The sequence below is a fragment of the Ranitomeya variabilis genome, chromosome 2, assembly GCF_051348905.1.
Source record: "Ranitomeya variabilis isolate aRanVar5 chromosome 2, aRanVar5.hap1, whole genome shotgun sequence".
Lineage (NCBI taxonomy): Eukaryota > Metazoa > Chordata > Amphibia > Anura > Dendrobatidae > Ranitomeya > Ranitomeya variabilis.
The window spans coordinates 466,822,616-466,848,762 of NC_135233.1; the positions used below are offsets into that span (position 1 = coordinate 466,822,616).

The 26,147-nt window shown below is 43.8% G+C and overlaps 1 protein-coding gene across 2 annotated transcripts in view; it reads left to right on the top strand.

Moving 5' to 3' along the window:
- MACROD1 (mono-ADP ribosylhydrolase 1) overlaps positions 1-26,147 on the top strand; it is a 1,026,736-nt gene that overhangs the window by 860,181 nt on the left and 140,408 nt on the right. The window lies entirely within an intron of this gene.

The following is a 26,147-nucleotide window of genomic DNA, read 5'->3' on the forward strand; positions in this document are numbered from 1 at the left end:
AGAAGCAGGCACAGCCCGATCGGCTCTGCTACATAACAGCGATCATCAGATCGCTGTTATGTAGCTAAAATGCAGGTGTGCTGTGAGCGCCGACCACAGGGGGGCGCTCACAGCCACCGGCGATCAGTAACCATAGAGGTCTCCAGGACCTCTATGGTTACAATGTACAAGCATCGCCGACCTCCGATCATGTGACGGGGGTCGGCGATGCGCTCATATCCGGCCGCACGGCCGGATGCGGTAGTTAAATGCCGCTGTCTGAGTTTGACAGCGGCATTTAACTAGTTAATAGCGGCGGGTGATCGCGATTTCACCCGCCGCTATTGCGCGCACATGTCAGCTGTAAAAAACAGCTGACATGTCGCGACTTTGATGTGCGCTCACCGCCGGAGCGCACATCAAAGCGGGGGTCCCGACATGTGACGTACTATTCCGTCACATGTCGGGAAGGGGTTAAGGATACCTGTGGGCTCAGAATTACCAGGGGAGTCAGGCTCAAAACTCCTAGAAAGGGCATCCGCCTTAACATTCTTAGAACCCGGTAGGTAAGACACCACAAAATTAAACCGAGAGAAAAACAACGACCAGCGCGCCTGTCTAGGATTCAGGCGCCTGGCAGACTCAAGGTAAATTAAATTTTTGTGGTCAGTCAATACCACCACCTGATGTCTGGCCCCCTCAAGCCAGTGACGCCACTCCTCAAAAGCCCACTTCATGGCCAAAAGCTCCCGATTCCCAATATCATAATTCCGCTCGGCGGGCGAAAATTTACGGGAAAAAAAGGCACAAGGTCTCATCACGGAGCAGTCGGAACTTCTCTGCGACAACACCGCCCCAGCTCCGATTTCAGAAGCGTCGACCTCAACCTGAAAAGGAAGAGCAACATCAGGCTGACGCAACACTGGGGCGGAAGAAAAGCGGCGCTTGAGCTCCCGAAAGGCCTCCACAGCATCAGGGGACCAATCAGCAACATCAGCACCCTTCTTAGTCAAATCAGTCAATGGTTTTACAACATCAGAAAAACCAGCAATAAATCGACGATAAAAGTTAGCAAAGCCCAAAAATTTCTGAAGACTCTTAAGAGAAGAGGGTTGCGTCCAATCACCAATAGCCTGAACCTTGACAGGATCCATCTCGATGGAAGAGGGGGAAAAAATGTATCCCAAGAAGGAAATCTTTTGAACCCCAAAAACACACTTAGAACCCTTCACACACAAGGAATTAGACCGCAAAACCTGAAAAACCCTCCTGACCTGCTGGACATGAGAGTCCCAGTCATCCGAAAAAATCAGAATATCATCCAGATACACAATCATAAATTTATCCAAATAATCGCGGAAAATGTCATGCATAAAGGACTGGAAGACTGAAGGGGCATTTGAAAGACCAAAAGGCATCACCAAATACTCAAAATGGCCCTCGGACGTATTAAATGCGGTTTTCCACTCATCCCCCTGCTTGATTCGCACCAAATTATACGCCCCACGGAGATCAATCTTAGAGAACCACTTGGCCCCCTTTATACGAGCAAACAAATCAGTAAGCAGTGGTAACGGATATTGATATTTAACCGTGATTTTATTCAAAAGTCGATAATCAATACACGGCCTCAAAGAGCCGTCTTTCTTAGACACAAAGAAAAAACCGGCTCCTAAGGGAGATGACGAAGGACGAATATGTCCCTTTTCCAAGGACTCCTTTATATATTCTCGCATAGCAGCATGTTCAGGCACAGACAGATTAAATAAACGACCCTTTGGGTATTTACTACCCGGGATTAAATCTATGGCACAATCGCACTCCCGGTGCGGAGGTAGTGAACCAACCTTGGGTTCTTCAAAAACGTCACGAAAGTCAGACAAGAATTCAGGAATCTCAGAGGGAATAGATGATGAAATGGAAACCAAAGGTACGTCCCCATGAGTTCCTTTACATCCCCAGCTTAACACAGACATAGCTCTCCAGTCGAGGACTGGGTTATGAGATTGCAGCCATGGCAATCCCAGCACCAAAACATCATGTAGATTATACAGCACCAGAAAGCGAATAACCTCCTGGTGATCCGGATTAACACGCATAGTCACTTGTGTCCAGTATTGTGGTTTATTACTAGCCAATGGGGTGGAGTCAATCCCTTTCAGAGGTATCGGAGCCTCCAATGGCTCCAAATCATACCCACAGCGTTTGGCAAAGGACCAATCCATAAGACTCAAAGCAGCGCCAGAGTCGACATAGGCGTCCGCGGTAATAGATGACAAAGAACAAATCAGGGTCACAGATAGAATAAACTTAGACTGTAAAGTGCTAATTGAAACAGACTTGTTAGGCTTCTTAGTACGCTTAAAGCATGCTGATATAACATGAGTTGAATCACCACAATAGAAGCACAACCCATTTTTTCGTCTAAAATTCTGCCGCTCGCTTCTGGACAGAATACTATCACATTGCATATTTTCTGGCGTTTTCTCAGTAGACACCGCCAAATGGTGCACAGGTTTGCGCTCCCGCAAACGCCTATCGATCTGAATAGCCATCGTCATGGACTCATTCAGACTCGCAGGCACAGGGAACCCCACCATAACTTCCTTAATGGCATCAGAGAGACCTTCTCTGAAAATCGCCGCCAGGGCGCACTCATTCCACTGAGTAAGCACAGACCATTTGCGGAATTTTTGGCAGTATATTTCAGCTTCATCTTGCCCCTGAGACAAGGACATCAAGGCCTTTTCCGCCTGAAGCTCTAAATGAGGTTCCTCATAAAGCAACCCCAAGGCCAGAAAAAACGCATCCACATTGAGCAACGCAGGATCCCCTGGTGCCAATGCAAAAGCCCAGTCCTGAGGGTCGCCCCGGAGCAAGGAAATTACAATCCTGACCTGCTGTGCAGGGTCTCCGGCAGAGCGAGACTTCAGGGACAAAAACAATTTGCAATTATTTTTAAAATTTTGAAAGTGAGATCTATTCCCCGAGAAGAATTCAGGCAAAGGAATTCTAGGCTCAGACATAGGTGCATGAACAACAAAATCTTGCAAATTTTGTACCTTTGTGGCGAGATTATTCAAACCTGTAGTTACACTCTGAAGATCCATTTGAAACAGGTGAACACAGAGCCATTCAAGGATTAGAAGGAGAGAAAGAGAGGAAGGCTGCAGTATAGGCAGACTAGCAAGTGATTCAATTAAGAGCACACTCAGAACTAGAGGGAAAAAATAAAAAATAAAAATTGTAGCAGACTTCTTTTTTCTCTCCTTTCTCAGCCAGTAATTTAACCCTTTTTTGGGCCGGTCAAACTGTCATGATTCTCAATGGCGAGAGAACATAGCCCAGCATATATGAGAACTAGCTCTTGGAAGATGGAAACTATACTGACCATGAACTAAACCTGCCGCACAACTAGAAGTGGCCGGGTAGCATGCCTACGTTTTTTATCCCTAGATGCCCAGCGCCAGCCGGAGAACTACCTAATCCTAGCAGAGGAAAAGACAGTCCTGGCTCACCTCTAGAGAAATTTTCCCAAAAGGCAGACAGAGGCCCCCACATATATTGGCGGTGATTTTAGATGAAATGACAAACGTAGTATGAAAATAGGTTTAGCAAAATCGAGGTCCGCTTACTAGATAGCATGAAGACAGAAAGGGCACTTTCATGGTCAGCAGAAAACCCTATCAAAACACCATCCAGAAATTACTTTAAGACTCTAGCATTAACTCATAACACCAGAGTGGCAATTTCCGCTCACAAGAGCTTTCCAGACACAGTAACGAAACAGCAGCTGTGAACAGGAACAAAATGCAAAAACACACAAGGACAAAAGTCCAACTTAGCTAGGAGTTGTCTAGTAGCAGGAACATGCACAGAAGGCTTCTGATTACATTGTTGACCGGCATGAAACTGACAGAGGAGCAAGGTTATATAGCGACTCCCACATCCTGATAGGAGCAGGTGAACAGAGGGGATGATGCACACAAGTACAATTCCACAAGTGGCCACCGGGGGAGCCCAGAATCCAATTTCACAACAGGACAACAACTTTTGGGGTCCAATTTCTCCTGTTACCCTCGGGAAAATACAAAACTGGGGGCTAAAAAATAGTTTTTGTGGGAAAAAATTTTTGTTTTATTTTTACGGCTCTGCATTATAAACTTCTGTGAAGCACTTGGTGGGTCAAAGTGCTCACCACACCTCTAGATAAGTTCCTTAGGGGGTCTACTTTCCAAAATGGTGTCACTTGTGGGGGGTTTCAATGTTTAGGCACATTAGTGGCTCTCCAAACGCAACATGGCGTCCCATCTCAATTCCTGTCAATTTTGCATTGAAAAGTCAAACGGCGCTCCTTCCCTTCCGAGCTCTCCCATGCGCCCAAACAGTGGTTTACCCCCACATATGGGGCATCAGCGTACTCAGGACAAATTGTATAACAACTTTTGGGGTCCAATTTCTTCTCTTACCCTTGGGAGAATAAAAAATTGGGGGTGATGTTGTGAATTCTGCTTTTGGGCTCCCTCCGGTGGTTGTAGGTGGTAATGCAGTTGCCCCTGAGTTGCAGTCCTGGTCAGGTGTATCTGCTGATTGCAGTTCTGACTGGGGTATTTAGGCGTGCAGAATTCATTAGTCCTTGCCAGTTGTCAATTGTTGTTGGGAGGTGTAGGACCTCTGCCTGGTTCCTCCTGCCTTTCTGCCAAATCAGCAAAGATAAGTGTCTGGTTTTTTTTTCCTGTAGTAAAAAATAGTAATAACGGTCCTAGGAGCGCTGGAAATGAGACCAAAACAAGGATTTTAGTGTTGAACCACAACGCGTTTCAACGGTTAAACCGTCTTCATCAGGTGGAAGTTTATTAATGGAGAACAGGAAGGGGTATTTAAACAAATAGCAACCAATAAAATTCAAAGTCAGCAGGTCACATGATAAGAACAAGTCACATGATAAAATAGTAAGGTCACATGGTAAAAACCCAATAGGAACAAAATTATGTATATATAAAAACAGATTAAATAAAGCCCCTAGACCTGATTAAAATATAAAACATGATAAAAAGCAGAAATAAGACAACATATAATAAAATGACACTATAAAAACGACTTAAAAACAGAGAGATCACTTATTAACCCTTTCAATGGTAAGACTTAACCCTTCAGGCGCCAGAGTCCCCAACTTAAAAATCCAGAAACTTTCCCTATTAATCAAGCTCCCATACTGATCAGATACATTGTCTGGTATAAAATCTATAATCGTTAGTTTAAGAGATTCTAAATTTTTTTGGTGCTTGGTTAAAAAATGCTTTGATAGGCTATGCAACATAAAACCTTTCCTAATATTATGGCGATGCTTGTTCAGTCTTGCATGCATGGTCTGTATAGTCCGTCCAACGTATTGGAGCCCACATCCGCATTCTATTAAATATACTACAAATGAAGATTGACAGTTAACATGGTAGTTGATTCTGTAATTAATATTAGTAGTATTGGATGTGAATTCTTTAACGCCATTTCTGATGGAGTTACAACATAGACATTTTGCAGATCTGCAAGCAAAACAGCCGGGATTTTTTGTTAGCTGGGTCGTGGATATGGCACTGGTGCTAATAACTGTATTGCTGGGTGCAACTAGGTTGCGGAGTGTGCGATTCCGCCTATAAATTATTCTGGGGTGGGTAGGGATGGGACCTGAGAATATAGGGTCACCTTCCAATATGAACCAATATTTTTTCAAAAGTCTTTGCATAGTAGCATGAGATTGATTAAAAGTTGTAACCAAACTCCACTTGGCAAATTCAGAGGTCATGGATTTAGCATCCTTACTAGTTTTACTTTTAATTTTCTGTATGCATTCATATTGGGACAATATTCTTGTTTTAGAAAGGGCGTCTTGAACCAGTTTTTTAGGGTAGCCTTTTTGTAAAAAACGTTGCTCTAAGACTTTGGCTTCTTCAAAAAAAATCCTTGTCTCTTGTGCAATTTTTTCTTATGCGCCAATACTGCCCATACGGGATATGTTACGGATTCATTTGGGAAGGTGTCCACTATTAAAATTCAAGTAACTATTCACATCCACCTTTTTAAAGTGTGTAGTGGTGGAGAAACAGCCCTCAGTGTTAACATGTACCATTAGATCTAAAAATTGAATTGAGGAGCGTGAGAAATTAGCTGTAAAGGTAAGACCCCAAGAATTAGAGTTGAGACTGTGAACAAATTCAAGGGCTTCCAATTCAGTGCCTGTCCAAATTAAAAAGAGATCGTCTATGAAGCGACGATAAAAAACAAACTTACCAGCAGTCAGACGGGACTGCGCAATGAAGACGGACTCAAAAGCCCCCATAAACAGATTTGCGTAACTAGGGGCGAGTCTCGTCCCCATCGCGCAGCCCTTTATCTGGCGATAAAAGAAATGCTCAAAAGTGAAAATATTATTATGCAGAACAAATTTAATAGCATCTAACAAAAAAGTTCTTTGCAGTTCAGGCATTTGATCATCCAAAGACAAGAAATGGTCAACCGCCTCTACACCCCGATCATGGGGTATATTGGAGTAGAGGGCTTGAACATCCATTGTTATGAGGACACAATTAGGGACACGGGGGAAAGCCTGGAGAGTATCAATTAGGTCAGATGAATCTTTAAGGTATGACCCAAGACTAATAACATATTTCTGCAAAAATAAATCTACGAAGTGAGATAAGTTGCTGGTGATTGAGTTAATACCGGAAATAATGGGGCGACCTGGGGGGTTAGAGGGATTCTTATGTATCTTGGGCAAAAAATAAAAAAATGGAATTCTGTAATGAGAGATATTAAGAAATCTGAATTCTTTCTTATTAAAAAGACCTAAGGAATAAGCTCCTTTTATAAAATTATTGTACTCAGAAAAAATTATTGCGGAGATATCTTGGTCCAATTTAACATAGAATTCACAATCATTTAGAATTCTAAAACCCTCCTGAGTATACCAATTTCTGTTCATGACCACCACTCCTCCCCCTTTGTCAGCATTCTTGATAATAATATTTACATTTTCCCTTAGGGATTTCACGGCTGCTTTCTCACCTATAGTAAGGTTGCTGACTTTGAATTTTATTGGTTGCTATTTGTTTAAATACCCCTTCCTGTTCTCCATTAATAAACTTCCACCTGATGAAGACGGTTTAACCGTTGAAACGCGTTGTGGTTCAACACTAAAATCCTTGTTTTGGTCTCATTTCCAGCGCTCCTAGGACCGTTATTACTATTTTTTACTGCATTTTGTTTCCTCCTAGAAGGCTAACGGCTGGAGCTGCGGTGGACTCTTTGCTTTTAATTTTAATTTTAACTGTGACCCTCACAGCGCTCCCCAGTGACCGCTTTCTTTTCCCTTGAATTTTTTTTCCTGTGGCACACATGTTGTGTGCTTCACAATTCAGTGCTATTCTTTGTGTTTTCTTGTCCAGCTTAGATTGTGTCAGTATTTTCTCAGTCTTGTTGGATTCTCTGGAGTGGCAGATATACATTCTGTTGTGAAATTGGATTTTGGGCTCCCCCGGTGGCCACTAGTGGAATTGAACTGGTGTGCATCATCCTCTCTGTTCACCTGTTTCCATCAGGATGTGGGAGTCGCTATTTAGCCTTGCTCCTCTGTCACTTCCATGCCGGTCAACATTGTAATCAGAAGCCTTTCTGTGCATGTTCCTGCTGCTAGACAACTCCCAGCTAAGTTGGACTTAGTCCTTGTTTGTTTTTGCATTTTGTTCCAGTTCACAGCTGTAGTTTCGTTTCTGTGTCTGGAAAGCTCTTGTGATCTGAAATTGCCACTCTGATGTTATGAGTTAATACTAGAGTCTTAAAGTAATTTCAGGATGGTATTTTGATAGGGTTTTCAGCTGACCATGAAAGTGCCCTTTCTGTCTTCCTGCTATCTAGTAAGCGGACCTCAATTTTGCTAAACCTATTTTCATACTACGTTTGTCATTTCATCTAAAATCACCGCCAATATTTGTGGGGGCCTCTGTCTGCCTTTCGGGGAAATTTCTCTAGAGGTGAGCCAGGACTATATTTTCCTCTGCCAGGATTAGTTAGTCCTCCGGCCGGCGCTGGGCGTCTAGGGATAAAACGCAGGCTACGCTACCCGGCTACTGTTAGTTGTGCGGCAGGTTTAGTTCATGGTCAGTTTAGTTTCCATCCTTCCAAGAGCTAGTTCGTATGTTTGCTGGGCTATGTTCTCTTGCCATTGAGAACCATAACAACATTCCATGTAGGGTTGAGCGAAACGGATCGTTCATTTTCATAAGTCGACGACTTTTGGCAAAGTCGGCGTCTCATGAAACCCGACCCGATCCCTGTGTGGGGTCGGCCATGCGGTACGCGATCTTGGCGCCAAAGTCGCGTTTCGTGTGACGCGTTTAGTGCCATTTTTTCAGCCAATGAAGGAGTGTGGGCAGAGTGATGACATAGGGGTTAGGGGCGTGCACGGCTATCATCATTTTATCGCTTTTGCGCAGTAGGGATTTGCAATGTGTAACACGAGATTTTCTGTGCTGGGACGGAGGGGGGGAGAGAGAGGGGGAGAGGGAGGGAGAGAGAGGAGGAGGAGAAGATATCCCCATTGACGTGCATAGGGTATCGTGTTCGGGCCGATCCTCGACTTTTCGCAGTAATCGGCCGATTTCGCTCGACTTTTCAAAAAGTCGGGTTTCACGAAACATGACTTGACCCTAAAAAAGTCAAAGTCGCTCAACCCTAATTCCATGTCTTTAGTTAGATTGTGGAACTTTTTGTATTATCTGCTGTGGATATTTTTGGAAGGGTTTTAATACTGACCGCCTAGTAATCTGTCCTATCCTTTCCTATTTAGCTAGAGTGGCCTCTTTTGCTAAATCCTGTTTCTACCTGCGTGTGTCTATTCTTCTCCTACTCACAGTCATTATTCGTGGGGGGCTGCCTATCCTTTGGGGGTCTGCTCTGAGGCAAGGTAGCATTCCTATTTCCATCTATAGGGGTATTTAGTCCTCCGGCTGTGTCGAGGTGTCTAGGGTATGATAGGCACACCCCACGGCTACTTCTAGTTGCGGTGTTAGTTCAGGATTTGCGGTCAGTACAGGTTCCACCGACTCCAGAGAAAGTTTCATGCGGCTCCAAGGTCACCAGATCATAACAGGGTGAAAAGATAATTTTTGTGAAAAAATATTTTTTATTTTTACGGTTCTGCATTATAAACTTCTGTGAAGCACTTGGTGGGTCAAAGTGCTCACCACACCTCTAGATAAGTTCCTTAGGGGTCTACTTTCCAAAATGGTGTCACTTGTGGGGGGTTTCAATGTTTGGGCACATTAGTGGCTCTCCAAACGCAACATTGCGTCCCATCTCAATTCCTGTCAATTTTGCATTGAAAAGTCAAACGGTGCTCCTTCCCTTCCGAGCTCTCCCATGCGCCCAAACAGTGGTTTACCGCCACATATGGGGTATCAGCGTACTCAGGACAAATTGTACAACAACTTTTGGGGTCCAATTTCTTCTCTTACCCTTGGGAAAATAAAAATTGGGGGTGAAAAGATAATTTTTGTGAAAAAATATTATTTTTTATTTTTACGGTTCTGCATTATAAACTTCTGTGAAGCACTTCGTGAGTCAAAGTGCTCACCACACCTCTAGATAAGCTCCTTAGGGGGTCTACTTTCCACAATGGTGTCACTTGTGGGGGGTTTCAATGTTTAGGCACATCAGGGGCTCTCTTAACGCAACATGGCGTCCCATCTCAATTCCAGTCAATTTTGCATTGAAAAGTCAAATGGCGCTCCTTCGCTTCCGAGCTCTGTCAAACAGTGGTTTACCCCCACATATGGGGTATCGGCGTACTCAGGACAAATTGTACAACATCTTTTGGGGTCAATTTTATCCTGTTACCCTTGGTAAAATAAAACAAATTGGAGCTGAAGTAAATTTTGTGTGAAAAAAAGTTAAATGTTCATTTTTATTTAAACATTCCAAAAATTCCTGTGAAACACCTGAAGGGTTAATAAACTTCTTGAATGTGGTTTTGAGCACCTTGAGGGGTGCAGTTTTTAGAATGGTGTCACACTTGGGTATTTTCTATCATATAGACCCCTCAAAATGACTTCAAATGAGATGCGGTCCCTAAAAAAAAATGGTGTTGTAAAAATGAGAAATTGCTGGTCAACTTTTAACCCTTATAACTCCCTAACAAAAAAAAATTTTGGTTCCAAAATTGTGCTGATGTAAAGTAGACATGTGGGAAATGTTACTTATTAAGTATTTTGTGTGACATATCACTGTGATTTAATTGCATAAAAAATCAAATTTGGAAAATTGCAAAATTTTCAAAATTTTTGCCAAATTTCCGTTTTTTTCACAAATAAACGCAGGTAATATCAAAGAATTTTTACCAGTATCATGAAGTACAATATGTCACGAGAAAACAGTGTCAGAATCACCGGGATCCGTTGAAGCGTTCCAGAGTTATAACCTCATAAAGGGACAGTGGTCAGAATTGTAAAAATTGGCCTGGTCATTAACATGCAAACCACCCTTGGGGGTGAAGGGGTTAAGACTCTGCCCAAGCTCCACCACAGTTCCGCCTACACCCCTAAAATCTTCCACAATCCCACCACCCACTCTGGGAAAAACTCCACTTCTGCACCACATCATCACCAATCACACAGTAACAGTTGCCATTCAACACCATATCACATAAACGGCCAGCAGCTTTTGTTTTGGACGAGCAGGGAGGAGAGCAGAAGAATAGCGCGTGGGTGGGCGAATGGTAGGTCGAATGGGAGAATGGTGATTGAGTGGGGGATGGTCGCACACACCTCAACACTTTTGGGCCCTCAACTCCTGCATATAATGTGCCACAAGGGCCTGGGGCACGCCTGCAGCTTAGGAACAGAGTGCGGGCCAACAGCGTTTGACATCACTGATGTCAGACGCGGCCGTCCCCTATGCTGCGGCCATACAATGTAAGTAGCTGCGGCTGTGATTGACTGGGGCCCTTTGGCTTGATAAATCAAATTGATTAGCGTGGGCCCTAGCGTGCCACGCAGTTTGCCAGGCTGTTGATACAGTGGTTCAGCTTTGTTGCCTCTGCACAGGCTGCACAACGTGTCTCACCCAGTCCGGGCAATCCCCCTTTGCTTCTGCTCATCGGGCCCCATACAACAATAGTGGTAGAAATACCCTGATTGCAGCCCTGCTTCCAACCTTCATCTATCAGAGGTAGGTAACCTGATTTTGCCAACTTTCGGGTGCATGGCTCTTGAGCGTATGGATCCAACGGTGTGCACAAATGTAGTGTGGAATTAGTGTAAGTGTCCCTGTTTTCCCAAAGGTAAAACTAACAGAGAAATTATGTAGTACTAATTAGAAACTATTTTGAAGTCTTTGATAACCTTTCAGCTGTAGTCATTAATTTTCATTCATATCTTTTGAGGTTTTTTTTTTTGTTATGTGCATAAAAAGATGCAAATGTATCCACTCTCATTGAAAATAGGAAAATTAAAATGTCACTGCCCTGGTCACAAAAAAAAGCAAAGTTTGTGAGAATTAATAGCCTCATTTTACATTTTTGAGACGTACATTATATGAATAGAAAATACCATTTGCTAAGAAAGAACAAAAGAAATGACAAATTGTATTCATTGCATCCATATTATTAAAACCATGGATTGTAACTTTGGAAAAAACATTTCCATTCATCAGATATTGTATTTCCCATGTACAAATCATAGCTCATAAAATAGCATTGTTATAACAATAGTTACAGTATTGCTGAAGAAAGAAACATGTCCATCCAGTTCAACTGAGGGATGGGAAAGAAAAAGGGAAGGTATTTACAGCAGGTGCAACCATAATGTATGAACCAATGTTCCCCAAAAGTGCTAATTTCTTCTCCTGATCACAAGTGTCAAATCATTCTAGAATTTCAGTGCAAAATAGCTAACAAAAGAATCTTTTTATTTTCTTTGTGAGAAAAAGAAAATTATTCGTATAGTAGCAAATTATCTCCTAGAGCTTGTACGTAGGATTAACGCAGTATCTCTAAAGCGCTCTTATAACTCCTCGCTGGAAAATCTGCAAATCTGTACCCTATTTTATTCAGCTTGTTACAAGACCTTTCATGTTAGGCATATAGATATATCAGATGTTACACTATGCCAATAACATAACTGGTTAACCAGAATTTATTTGCATCTGAACATTATTATAACACAGCTTAAAAATAGCTTGTTTTCACTCTGTAATGGCAGCACTTTGATATGCTTATGTTTGATAAAATGGTTGTAATCACGATTAGTGCTCATTACACTAACGACGAAGTCTAAATTAAGGCACACCCAATTCAAACCTCATTATCATGAAGAACATTCACATTTGTACACTGTGGTTAATATGTTAAGTAACATTACATTAGCAACAACTTTCTCTTCAGATTGAATCAGTTGCAGAGTATGAACTTGTGAAGATGAAATACTAAAGGGGTTGTCCAGGACTTTTTTTTGTTTTGCTATAGACCAAAAAACTAACAGGCTAAGTACCTGCCTGTTCTACCCAGTGCCGGCGTCTTCTGGTGATTCAGCTGCTACACTTCAACTAAGCAGCTTTTTCCCCTCCAAGTTGCTATGTCAATGGGTCAGGACTGCTGACATCATGCTGATTGACACCCGGTTCCCCAAAGTAAAACACCAATGAACTGGCTGTCAATCAGCATGACGTCAGCAGTCACACCCTGTCAACAGACCGAAAGAGAAGCTACTGCTCTGTTAGTGTGAGTAGTAAGCAACTCCTTGTCTGTTAGTTCTTAGGCCCATAGTAAAAAAAAAAATTAAATCGTCCCGGATAATCCTTTTAAAATGGAGTTGTTCCTTTTAACATGTTATTGTACTATAGGGTTGAAAAGGTCTAAAATAATAAATGGAGTTGTTACTCAACCTCTCCGGGTCCAGCACTAACTTTGTTCAACTGCTCCAGTCTTTGTTGATTGGCTGACGTCAGGTAGACAGAGCTTGTAACCACTTGTAAAATCACTCGGCTCAAAAGCTCTGACGATGTAGAAGTCCCAGTGACTGGCTGCAATGGTTAAGAACACTATATGTCATGTCATCCTTACAGCCAATCAATAAATACTGGAGCAGTGGCAGAGAAAGCAATGCTGGACCTGGGAGGGCGATTAAAAGCTTTGTTTATTTTAGACCTCTGCCACAAGCCAATAGAATAGTATAATTTTAAACAAGACAACCCTTTAAAAATGACCTACCTAGTAGTAGGCCTACAACATATTGTTTTATTACTGACCCAATACCAAAAAGTTGGTATCCTGTGAGAAATGTGAAGAAAACAAAAATGCAATGATTTAGAAATCTCTTATAGGCATATTTTATTCACAACAGAACATAGATCACAGATCAGAAGGTAAACATTACACATTTTTCCATCTCATTTAAAAAGATTAACTAATTTATATATAGATGTCTACACAGGCCATTAAACGATCCGTTTGCATATAGTTGAAGTCTTTTAACCCCTTTCCGACATTGGGCGTAATAATACGCCCACGTCGGAATCTCTCCCTTTGATGTGTGCTCCAGCGCTGAGCTCACATCTTTCCTGGCAAATGTCAGCTGTTTTGAACAGCTGATATGTGCCTCTAACAGCCGCGGGTGGAATCGCGATCCACCCGTGGCTGTTATTAACCTGTTAAATGCTGCTGTCAATCTCTGACAGCACCATTTAACTCGCATTTACCCGAAGCGCATCGGAAATCCCGCCCAACGTTGACCCCGTAACGTGATCATGGGTCGGCATGAAAGCCAGAGGTCTGAAGCAGACCTCTATGGTTGTCATTGCTGGATTGATATGAACACCGCCTGGTGGTCGGCGCTCATCGCAAGTGAGCATTTCTGCTACATACAGGCGAGATCTGATCATCACCTGTGTGTAGCAGAGGCGATCAAATTATCGCAGCTTCTAGTCCCCCACGGAGAATATTGAACCATGCAAAAAGTAAAAAAAAAAGTTTTTAAAAATATATATATAAAAAAAAAAAGTTCAAATCACCCCCCTTTCGCCCCATTCAAAATAAATCAGTAAAAAAAAAATCAATTGTACACTTATTTGGTATCTCCGCAAACAGTATCACCCGATCTATCAATATAAAAAATAAATTAACCCAATCACTAAACGATGTAACAAGAAAAAAAATTCAAACTGCCAGAATTACGTTACTTTGGTCACCGCTATATTTCAATAAAATGCAATAACGGGTGATCAAAAGATCGTATCTACACCAAAATGGTATCGTTCAAAACATCAGCTCAGCGCACAAAAACTAAGCTCTCACCCAACCCCATATCACGAAAAATGGAGATGCTATAGGTCTCGGAAAATGGCGCCATTTTTTTTCTTTTTCTTTTACCAAAGTTTGGATTTTTTTTTCTCACCACCTAAATAAAAAAGAACCTAGATATTTGGTGTCTATGAACTCATAATGAGCAGGAGAATCCTAATGGCAGGTCAGTTTTAGCATTTAGTGCAAATTGTTAAATAAAAAAAACTGTGGAATTGCACTTTTTTTTTTGCAATTTCACCGCACTTGGAATTTTTTTTCCCCATTTTCCAGTGCACGATATGTTAAAAACAATGGTGTTGTTCAAAAGTACAACTTGTCCTGCAAAAAATAAGCCCTTGCACTTTGACCAAAAAATAAAAAAGTTATGGCTCTGGGAAGAAGGGGAACAAAAAAACGCAAAACGAAAAATGAATATATCTCCGGTCATGAAGGGGTTAAAGGGAACCATTCACCAGGTTTTCCCAATATAAAGTACAGCAGCACCTTTGATGAATCTTTTCCCCAACCCACTCTGCGTAGCCAAAATATACCTTTCATAATCCCACATAGTGCCGTCTCGTCCGATGGGAGTCACTTGTGTTGCTTTAGCTCTGCGCCTCGTCTCTCGTCACAATCACCGTCCTCCTTCTTGCTTCATGTGGACAACACGGCTTACGTCACCCACCCAGTGTTCCTCAATCGCATTCCTGTGCAGGCGTACTTCACTTTACCATGCTGAGGTTAGAGCAAAGTACTATAATTCCCAAGCGTGATTGGACTACACTATGTGGATGACGTAGGACGTGTCATCCATGTGACACAGGGCAGGAGGACAACGATTGCAATGAGAGTGGAGGCGATGAAGCAAGACTAGCGATGCCCATCGAATAGGACCGTGCTGTATGGGGGATTATAAAAGGCATTTTTTATGGTATGCAGATGTGGTTGGGGATTTATATACAGTTTACTAGAATACTATAAAAGAAGCATTAAAGGTGGTGACCGTACTATATATTGGGAAAACCTGGTGCCAGATTCCCCTTAAAGGGAACCTGTCACCTGAATTTGGCGGGACCAGTTTTGGGTCATATGGGCGGGGTTTTTGAGTGTTTGATTCACCCTTTCCTTACCCGCTGGCTGCATGCTGGCCGCAATATTGAATTGAAGTTCATTCTCTGTCCTCCGGAGTACACGCCAGCGCAAGGCAATCTTGCCTTACACAGGCGTGTACTCCGGAGGACAGAGAATGAACTTCAATTCAATATTGCGGCCAGCATGCAGCCAGCGGGTAAGGAAAGGGTGAATCAAACACCCGAAAACCCCGCCCATATGACCCAAAACTGGTCCCGCCAAATTCAGGTGACAGGTTCCCTTTAAAAGCCACGATCGTGCGGTGTAGACTCAGCCTAAGTTTATGTCGTTTAACTATAACACGGGGATTGGTTTATCTGCCCCATAGTTCCATTCGCTATTAACCCCTTCCCGACCTTTGACGCATACGCTGCGTCATGAAAGTCTGTGCCTTCCCGACCTATGACGCAGCGTATGCGTCATGGAATGATCGCGTCCCTGCAGATCGGGTGAAGGGGTTAACTCCGATTTTACCCGATCTGCAGAGACAGGGGGAGTGGTGCTTCACCCCCCCGTGGCTACGATCGCTCTGATTGGCTGTTGAAAGTGAAACTGCCAATCAGAGCGATTTGTAATATTTCACCTAAAAAACTGGTGAAATATTACAATCCAGCCATGGCCGATGCTGCAATATCATCGGCCATGGCTGGAAATACTTAAGTGGACCCCCCCCACCCCACCGATCGCCCCCCCAGTCCTCCGTTAGTCCTCCGGTCCCCTCCGTCCGCCTGCCGGCTCCCCCGTCCTCCTGTCCGCTCCCTCCTTGTGTGAATAAAGCCCCCCTGTGGTCCGATCACCCCCCCTGTGCTCCGACACCCCCCCCCCACCACCCCTTCATACTTACCGATCCTCCCGGTGTCCGGCCGTCTCCTCGCTGGGCGCCGCCATCTTGGAAAATGGCCGGCGCATGCTCAGTGCGCCCGCCGAATCTGCCAGTCGGCAGATTCCTTACAGGTACATTTTGATCGCTGTGGTAGGTTCTATCACAGCGATCAAAATAAAAAAAATAATAAATAACCCCCCCCTTTATCACCCCCATAGGGACAATAATAAAATAAAGAATTTTTTTTTTTTCTTTTTCCACTAGGGTTAGGGTTAGAACTAGGGTTAGAACTAGGGGTAGGGTTAGGGGTAGGGTTAGGGTTACGGGTAGGGTTAGGGGTAGGGTTATGGCATGTGCACACAGAGCGGATCGGCCGCGGATCCGCAGCGGATCGGCAGCGGATACGCAGCGGATCGGCCGCGGATCCGCAGCGGATCGGCAGCGGATACGCAGCGGATCGGCCGCGGATACGCAGCGGATCGGCCGCAGATCCGCAGCGGATCCGCAGCGGATACGCAGCAGATCGGCCGCGGATCCGCAGCGGATCCGCAGCGGATCGGCCGCAGATCCGCAGCGGATCGGCAGCGGATACGCAGCGGATCGGCAGCGGATCCGCAGCGGATCGGCCGCGGATACGCAGCGGATCGGCCGCAGATCCGCAGCGGATCGGCAGCGGATACGCAGCGGATCGGCCGCGGATACGCAGCGGATCGGCCGCGGATACGCAGCGGATACGCAGCGGATCGGCCGCGGATACGCAGCGGATCGGCCGCGGATACGCAGCGGATCGGCCGCGGATACGCAGCGGATCGGCCGCGGATACGCAGCGGATCGGCCGCGGATACGCAGCGGATACACAGCGGATACGCAGCGGATACGCAGCGGATACGCAGCGGATTGGCCGCGGATTGGCCGCGGATCCGCAGCGGATTGGCCGCTGCGAATTCGAAGCAGTTTTCCATCAGGTTTACAGTACCATGTACACCTAAGGAAAACCAAATCCGCTGTGCCCATGGTGCGGAAAATTCCATGCAGAAACGCTGCGTTGTATTTTCCGCAGCATGTCAATTCTTTGTGCGGATTCCGCAGCGTTTTACACCTGTTCCTCAATAGGAATCCGCAGGTGAAATCCGCACAAAAAAACACTGGAAATCCGCTGTAAATCCGTAGGTAAAACGCAGTGCCTTTTACCTGCGGATTTTTCAAAAATGGTGCGGAAAAATCTCACACGAATCCGCAAAGTGGGCACATAGCCTTAGGGTTAGGGTTGGAATTAGAGTTAGGGTACCGTCTCACAGTGGCACTTTGGTCGCTACGACGGTACGATCCATGACGTTGTGTCTGACACGCAGCAGCGATCAGGGACCCTGCTGAGAATCGTACGTCGTAGCAGATCGTTTGGAACTTTCTTTCGTCGCTGGATCTCCCGCTGTCATCGCTGGATCGGTGTGTGTGACAGCGATCCAGCGATGCGTTCACTTGTAACCAGGGTAAACATCGGGTTACTAAGCGCAGGGCCGCGCTTAGTAACCTGATGTTTACCGTGGTTACCAGCGTAAAAGTAAAAAAAAAAAAAAAAACGTACATACTCACATTTCGGTGTCCTTCAGGTCCCTTGCCGTCTGCTTCCCGCTCTGACTGTCTGCCGGCCGGAAAGTGAGAGCACAGCACAGCAGTGACGTCACCGCTGCGCTCTGCTCTCACTGTATGGCGGCACTCAGTCAGAGCGGGAAGCAGACGGCAAGGGACCTGAAGGACACCGAAATGTGAGTATGTACGTTTTTTTTTTTTTACTTTTACGCTGGTAACCACGGTAAACATCGGGTTACTAAGCTCGGCCCTGTGCTTAGTAACCCGATGTTTACCCTGGTTACCTGGGACCTTGGCATCGTTGGTCGCTGGAGAGCGGTCTGTCTGGCAGCTCCCCAGCGACCACACAATGACTTTCCAACGATCACGGCCAGGTCGTATCGCTGGTCGTGATCTTTGGTAAATCGTTATGTGAGACGGTACCCTTAGGGTTGGAATTAGGGCTAGGGTTGGAAATAGGGTTAAGATTAGGCTTGTGGTTAGGGTTAAGGATAGGGTTAGGGTTGTGTTGGGGTTACAGTTGTGGGTAGGGTTGGGATTAGGGTTAGGATTAGGGTTGGATTTAGGGTTACGGGTGTGTTGGGGTTAGGGTTTGTGGTTAGGGGTGTGTTGGGGTTAGGGTTGTGATTATGGTTATGGCTACAGTTGGGATTAGGGTTAGGGGTGTGTTGGGGTTAGTGTTGAAGTTAGAATTGAGGGGTTTCCACTGTTTAGGCACATCAGGGGTCTCCAAATGCAACATGGCGCCACCATTGATTCCAGCCAATCTTGCGTTCAAAAAGTCAAATGGTGCGCCCTCCCTTCCAAGCCCCGACGTGCGCCCAAACAGTGGTTTACCCCCACATATGGGATACCAGCGTACTCAGGACAAACTGGGCAACAACTATTGGGGTCCAATTTCTCCTGTTACCCTTGCAAAAAAAAAAAATTACTTGCTAAAACATAATTTTGAGGAAAGAACAATTATTTTTTATTTTCACGGCTCTACGTTATAAACTTATGTGAAACACTTGGGGGTTGAAAGTGCTCACCACACATCTAGATAAGATCCTTTTGGGGTCTAGTTTCCAAAATGGGGTCACTTGTGGGGGTGTTTCTACTGTTTAGGCACATCAGGGGCTCTGCAAATGCAACGTGACGCCCGCAGACCATTCCATCAAAGTCTGCATTTCAAATGTCACTACTTCCCTTCCGATCCCTGACGTGCGCCCAAACAGTGGTTTACCCCCACATATGAGGTATCAGCGTACTCACAACAAACTGAGCAACAAATATTGGGGTCCAATTTCTCCTGTTACCCTTGTGAAAATAAACAATTGCTTGCTAAAACATCTTTTTTGAGGAAAGAAAAATTATTTTTTATTTTCACGGCTCTGCGTTGTAAACTTCTGTGAAGCACTTGGGGGTTGAACATGCTCACCACACATCTAGATAAGTTCCTTGGGGGGTCTAGTTTCCAAAATGGGGTCACTTGTGGGGGGTTTCTACTGTTTAGGCACATCAGGGGCTCTGCAAACGTAACATGATTCCCGCAGACCATTCCATCAAAGTCTGCATTCCAAATCGTCACTACTTCCATTCCGAGCCCCGCCATGTGCCCAAACAGTGGTTTACCCCCACATATGGGGTATCAGCGTACTCAGGAGAAACTGGACAACAACTTTTGGGATCAAATTTTTCCTGTTACCCTTGGGAAAATTAAAAAATTCTGGGCTAAAAAAATATTTTTGAGGAAAGAAAACACATTTTTTATTTTCACGGCTCTGCGTTATAAACTTCTGTGAAGCACTTGAGGGATCAAAGTGCTCACCACACATCTAGATTAGTTCCTTGTGGGTCTAGTTTCCAAAGTGGGGTCAATTGTGGGGAGTTCCTACTGTTTAGGCACATCAGGGGCTCTGCAAATGCAACGTGACGCCCGCAGAGCATTCCATTAAAGTCTGCATTTCAAAACGTCACTACTTCCCTTCCGCTCCCCGACGTGTGCCAAAACAGTGGTTTACCCCCACATATGGGGTATCAGTGTACTCAGGAGAAACTGGACAACAACTTTTGGGGTCCAATTTCTCCTGTTACCCTTGGGAAAATAAAAAATTGTGGGTTAAAAAATCATTTTTGAGGAAAGAAAAATAATTTTTTATTTTCATGGCTCTGCGTTATAAACTTCTGTGAAGCACTTGAGGCATCAAAGTGCTCACCACACATCTAGATTAGTTCCTTGGGAGGTCTAGTTTCCAATATGGGGTCACTTGTGCGGGAGCTCCAATGTTTAGGCACACAGGGGCTCTCCAAACGCGACATGGTGTCCGCTAATGATTGAAGCTAATTTTCCATTCAAAAAGCCAAATGGCGTGCCTTCCCTTCCGAGCCCTGCCGTGCGCCCAAACAGTGGTTTACCCCCACATATGGGGTATCATCGTACTCAGGACAAACTGGACAACAACATTTGGGGTCCAATTTCTCCTATTATCCTTGGGAAAATAAAAAACTCCGGGCTAAAAATCATTTTTGAGGAAAGAAAAATATTTTTTTATTTTCATGGCTCTGCGTTATAAACTTCTGTGAAGCACCTGGGGGTTTTAAGTGCTCACTATACATCTAGATTAGTTCCTTGGGGGGTCTAGTTTCCAAAATGGGGTCACTTGTAGGGGAGCTCCAATGTTTAGGCACACAGGGGCTCTCCAAACGCGACATGGTGTCCGCTAATGATTGAAGCTAATTTTCCATTCAAAAAGCCAAATGGCGTGCCTTCCCTTCCGAGCCCTGCCGTGCGCCCAAACAGTGGTTTACCCCCACATATGGGGTATCATCGTAGTCAGGACAAACTGGACAACAACATTTGGGGTCCAATTTCTCCTATTATCCTTGGGAAAATAAAAAACTCCGGGCTAAAAATCATTTTTGAGGAAAGAAAAATATTTTTTTATTTTCATGGCTCTGCGTTATAAACTTCTGTGAAGCACCTGGGGGTTTTAAGTGCTCACTATACATCTAGATTAGTTCCTTGGGGGGTCTAGTTTCCAAAATGGGGTCACTTGTAGGGGAGCTCCAATGTTTAGGCACACAGGGGCTCTCCAAACGCAACATGGTGTCCACTAACGATTGGAGCTAATTTTCCATTGAAAAAGTCAAATGGCGCGCCTTCCCTTCCAAGCCTTGCCGTGCACCCAAACAGTGGTTTACCCCCACATATGAGGTATCGGCGTACTCAGGAGAAATTGCCCAACAAATTTTAGGATCCATTTTATCCTGTTGCCCATGTGAAAATGAAAAAAATGAGGCTAAAAAAAATTTTGTGTGAAAAAAAAGTACTTTTTCATTTTTACGGATCAATTTGTGAAGCACCTGAGGGTTTAAAGTGCTCACTATGCATCTAGATAAGTTCCTTGGGGGGTCTAGTTTCCAAAATGGGGTCACTTGTGGGGGAGCTCCAATGTTTAGGCACACAGGGGCTCTCCAAACCTGACATGGTGTCCGCTAACGATGGAGATAATTTTTCATTCAAAAAGTCAAATGGCGCTCCTTCCCTTCCGAGCCTTACCATGTGCCCAAACAGTAGTTTACCCCCACATATGAGGTATTGGCGTACTCAGGAGAAATTGCCCAACAAATTTTAGGATCCATTTTATTCTGTTGCCCATGTGAAAATGAAAAAATTGAGGCTAAAAGAAAATTTGTGTGAAAAAAAAAGTACTTTTTCATTTTTACGGATTAATTTGTGAAGCACCTGGGGGTTTAAAGTGCTCACTATGCTTCTAGATACGTTCCTTGGGGGGTCTAGTTTCCAAAATGGGGTCACTTGTGGGGGAGCTCCAATGTTTAGGCACACGGGGGCTCTCCAAACGCGACATGGTGTCCGCTAAAGATTGGAGCCAATTTTTAATTCAAAAAGTCAAATGGCGCTCCTTCCCTTCCGAGCCCTGCCGTGCGCCCAAACAGTGGTTTACCCCCACATATGAGGCATCAGCGTACTCAGGACAAATTGGACAACAACATCCGTGGTCCAGTTTCTCCTTTTACCCTTGGGAAAATAAAAAAATTGTTGCGAAAAGATCATTTTTGTGACTAAAAAGTTAAATGTTAATTTTTCCCCTATTTGTTGCTTCTGCTGCTCTGAAACACCTGAAGGGTTAATAAACTTCTTGAATGTGGTTTTGAGCACCTTGAGGGGTGCAGTTTTTAGAATGGTGTCACTTTTGAGTATTTTCAGCCATATAGACCCCTCAAACTGACTTCAAATGTGAGGTGGTCCCTAAAAAAAATGGTTTTGTAAATTTTGTTGTAAAAATGAGAAATCACTGGTCAAATTTTAACCCTTATAACTTCCTAGCAAAAAAAAAATTTGTTTCCAAAATTGTGCTGATGTAAAGTAGACATGTGGGAAATGTTATTTATTAACTATTTTGTGTCACATAACTCTCTGGTTTAACAGAATAAAAATTCAAAATGTGAAAATTGCAAAATTTTCAAAATTTTCACCAAATTTCCGTTTTTTTCACAAATAAACTCAGAAATTATCGACCTAAATTTACCACTAACATGAAGCCCAATATGTCACGAAAAAACAATCTCAGAACCGCAAGGATCCGTTGAAGCGTTCCTGAGTTATTACCTCATAAAGGGACACTGGTCAGAATTGCAAAAAATGGCAAGGTCATTAAGGCCAAAATAGGCTGGGTCATGAAGGGGTTAATCCATATCAGTTTCATAGCTAGTTACCATTACAAGAGAAGTGCTTGAGGTTTTGCATGCAACAGGCTGCATCTGTGTAAGCAACACAGTTTTCCTGACCCATAGACTAGCACTTCTGCAGTCACGCTCATGGCACTTCTCCAGTTACTAGGTCAGATTATTGAGAATACAACATGACATAATGAACAACTACAAAAAGCCAGTCTCTTTAATATAGGTAAAGTTGTAGGGAATGTACAGGTAGCAGATGAACAAGTGATCTAGTACTTGAAGGGACAAAGAAGACACCAGTATTATAAATGGCCCATGTTAAAGGAGTTTGACTTGAGGAGCTTCATGTAACATCTCTTGCAGTGTGATGCTATATTCTTTAAATGTTGCACACTGTCTTGAGAAATAGATTGATGGAGACAAAATAATTACCAATTAATTTAGGCGCATAGATGTCACAGAAGAAGCTTAGGCAGCTGCAGTATTGTTCACGAGGAGGATAAGGTCCAGTGGAAAGGACTTTATCACAAAGGTTGGTGGAAGGTGGCACAGAGTTTTTCCTCGCTTACATGCTTCCTATCCATGCTGCAAGGCTTTATCTTCACAAAATGAACAATTATTACTAAATTTGTTGTAATCATAATTATATTTTTGTGGGGGATTTTTTTTGCTTATTTTATGTGACTGGGTGAAAAAAAAAATCTTATTCTGCAGGTTTTACTTTTTGTATTGATTCACTTTTACCTTTGCAGCGATTTAATTTTTATTTTAACAAAACCTGAAAAGATTAGAAAATTGAGCTCACGATATTGCCTTTTTAGCCTAAGCCCATGAGGAAGGTTTCATATTGTGAACTGCATTTTTTTTTTCATATATAAAATATTCACATATATAGTGGTGTCTGTAGGTAATACACAACTGCCTGCAGGTTATATGCTGCTGCCTGCAGGGTATATAAAGCATAATGTAGGTTATTCACAACGTCTGCAGATTATACAGAACTGTCTGTGGGTTGTACAAAAAAAAAACTGTAGGCTACGAGAAAGGGCCTATAAATAGCTGTCTGTACATTACCCTCACCTTTATGCTATGTAGAACTGTCTGTAAATTATTTATGGTGTGAATGATCAGAATGTTTCTAATAAAATATACGCAAAGTCACATTCTGGAGACTTGTAGTTAGCAATTCACAGCCTTGTTCCAGTAGAACGCTCATAATTTTATGGAAACATGAAATAAAAAAAATTCCAAAAAGGCCTTTATGTATAATTTAATGCTATCGATGCTTTTTAATTTTATGTCTCAAGATTGTGTAATGCTATCGGGAGGTTTGCTAGTAAGCAATGTAAGTTCCTACTCTCCCCAGATAAACAGGGCTTTGATAGACATCCGGGTCGGGAGAGAAAGTGACATGTGAGCAACTACTTTTTGGCTTTTACATGGCAGCTAGTGGTATCTAGTGTAGCGCAGACAGAGGAAATTTTAGACCCCATTCTTGTTCCTTTATTTATTATCCAGAAACAAGCAGCACTGGTTGCCATTTTCTTTAAGTAGGAAAAACCTTTAGCTATGTGCAGATTAATTTTTTTAGGATTTTTTTTTTTTAAAGGAAATCTGTCACTAGGTTTTTAGTACCCCATCTGAGAGAAGCTTGATGTAGGGGCAGAGACTTTGATTCCAATGATGTGTCCCTTACTTTAGTGGTTGCTGCAGTTTTGACAATCACAGTTTTCTCTGTTGCAGATCTAGCAGTTTTCTGAATGCTAAGCCCCGTTTAACCCCACCCACATCACTGATTGGCAGCAATCTATGTACACTGCATAGGCAGAAAGCTGACAGTCAGTGGTGTGGGCGGGGTTTTACAGGGCTCATGAATATAGAGGAATACATGGCAGCAGGTTTACTAGTCCTCTAATGATAAAATCATTGCTTTATCAGCTGGTGATTATCAAAATTATAGCAAGCAGCCCAGTAAGTGACACATCTCTGGAATCAGAATCTCTGACCCTACATCATACATCTCTCAAATAAAGTGGCATAAACTTGTGAAAAATTTCCTTTAACCACTTACCAACATATATATGGCGCCACGGGAGCTGCGTTACCAAAAAATGCTGTATAGCTACGGAGCTGTGATCACACGGGCTCACGCTAAGCGCTGCCACAATCGAGTGCGGGATCAGCTCTATGTGAGAGCTGACATCCACAATCGGTGCTAGCTCCCTCTGTGCTCCCATTGGCACACCACTTTGGGTCAATGGTGACCTCAGGATCCAAGATGGCCGTGGGGTCACCCAGGGACGGTGGCATGTCAGCTCATGCTTAGAGCACCAGCTGACACCCCTCCACCCTGCATGTGAGACGCTGCTCTAATGCTCTGCAGTGCAGAATACTAGATCATCGATCTGTCACTATACAGTTGGTTTCTCATCCTGGGACAATGTAAAAAAAGTTAATAAAAATTGTAAAAATATTTAAGAAAATCACAAAATAAAGAACAAAAAAAGAAAAAAAGAAAAATATTAATCCAATAAATATATTTATGTAAAGAAAAAAGTCCACATATTTTGTATTGCCGTATCCGGAGCTACCCAACCTATAAAACTGTCCCACTAGTTAACTCCTTCAGTGAACACCGTTAAAAAATTAATAAAAAACGAGTCAAAAGACTATCCTTTATCATCATACCGTCGAATAAAAAGTGGAATAAAACGTGATCAAAAAGACCAATCTCCATAATAATGGTCTCTCTGAAAACTTAATCTTGTCCCACAAAAAAAAGCTGCCATACAGCTCTGTCAGCAGAAAAATAAAAAACGCATACCATAAGGCTACTTTCACACTAGTGTTTTTTGTCCTCCGACGCAATGCGTCGTTTTGGAGCAAAAACGCATCCTGCAAAAGTGCTTGCAGGATGCGTTTTTTCTCCATTGACTTGTATTAGCGACGCATTGCGACGGATTGCCACACGTCGCATCCGTCGCGTCCGCTTCGTGCTTTGGCTGATCGCCGGCACAAAATAACGCTACATGTAACTTTTTTTGTGCCGACGGACCGCCATTTCCGACCGCGCATGCGCGGCCGGAACTCCGCCACCACCTCCCCGCACCTCACAATGGGGCGGCGGATGCGCTGGAAAAATGCATCCGCTGCCCCCGTTGTGCGGCGTATACAACGCTAGCGTCGGTGACCTCGGCCCGATGCACTGCGACGGGCCGAGCCCGACGCTAGTGTGAAAGAAGCCTAAGGCTACTTTCACACTAGCGTTTTTTGCAATCCGTCGCAATGCGTCGTTTGGCCGACAAAACGCATCCTGCAAAAGTGCTTGCAGGATGCGTTTTTTCCCCATAGACTAACATTAAGCGACGTATTGCGACAGATTGACACACGTCGCAACCGTCGTGCGACGGTTGCGCCGTGTTGTGGCAGACTGTCGGCACAAAAAAAGCTACATGTAACGTTTTTTGCCGCCGACGGTCCGCTTTTTCCGACCGCGCATGCGCGGCCGGAACTCCGCCCCCACCTCCCCACACCTCACAATGGGGCAGCGGATGCGCTGGAAAAATGCATCCGCTGCCCCCTTGTGCGGCGTATACAACGCTAGCGTCGGTA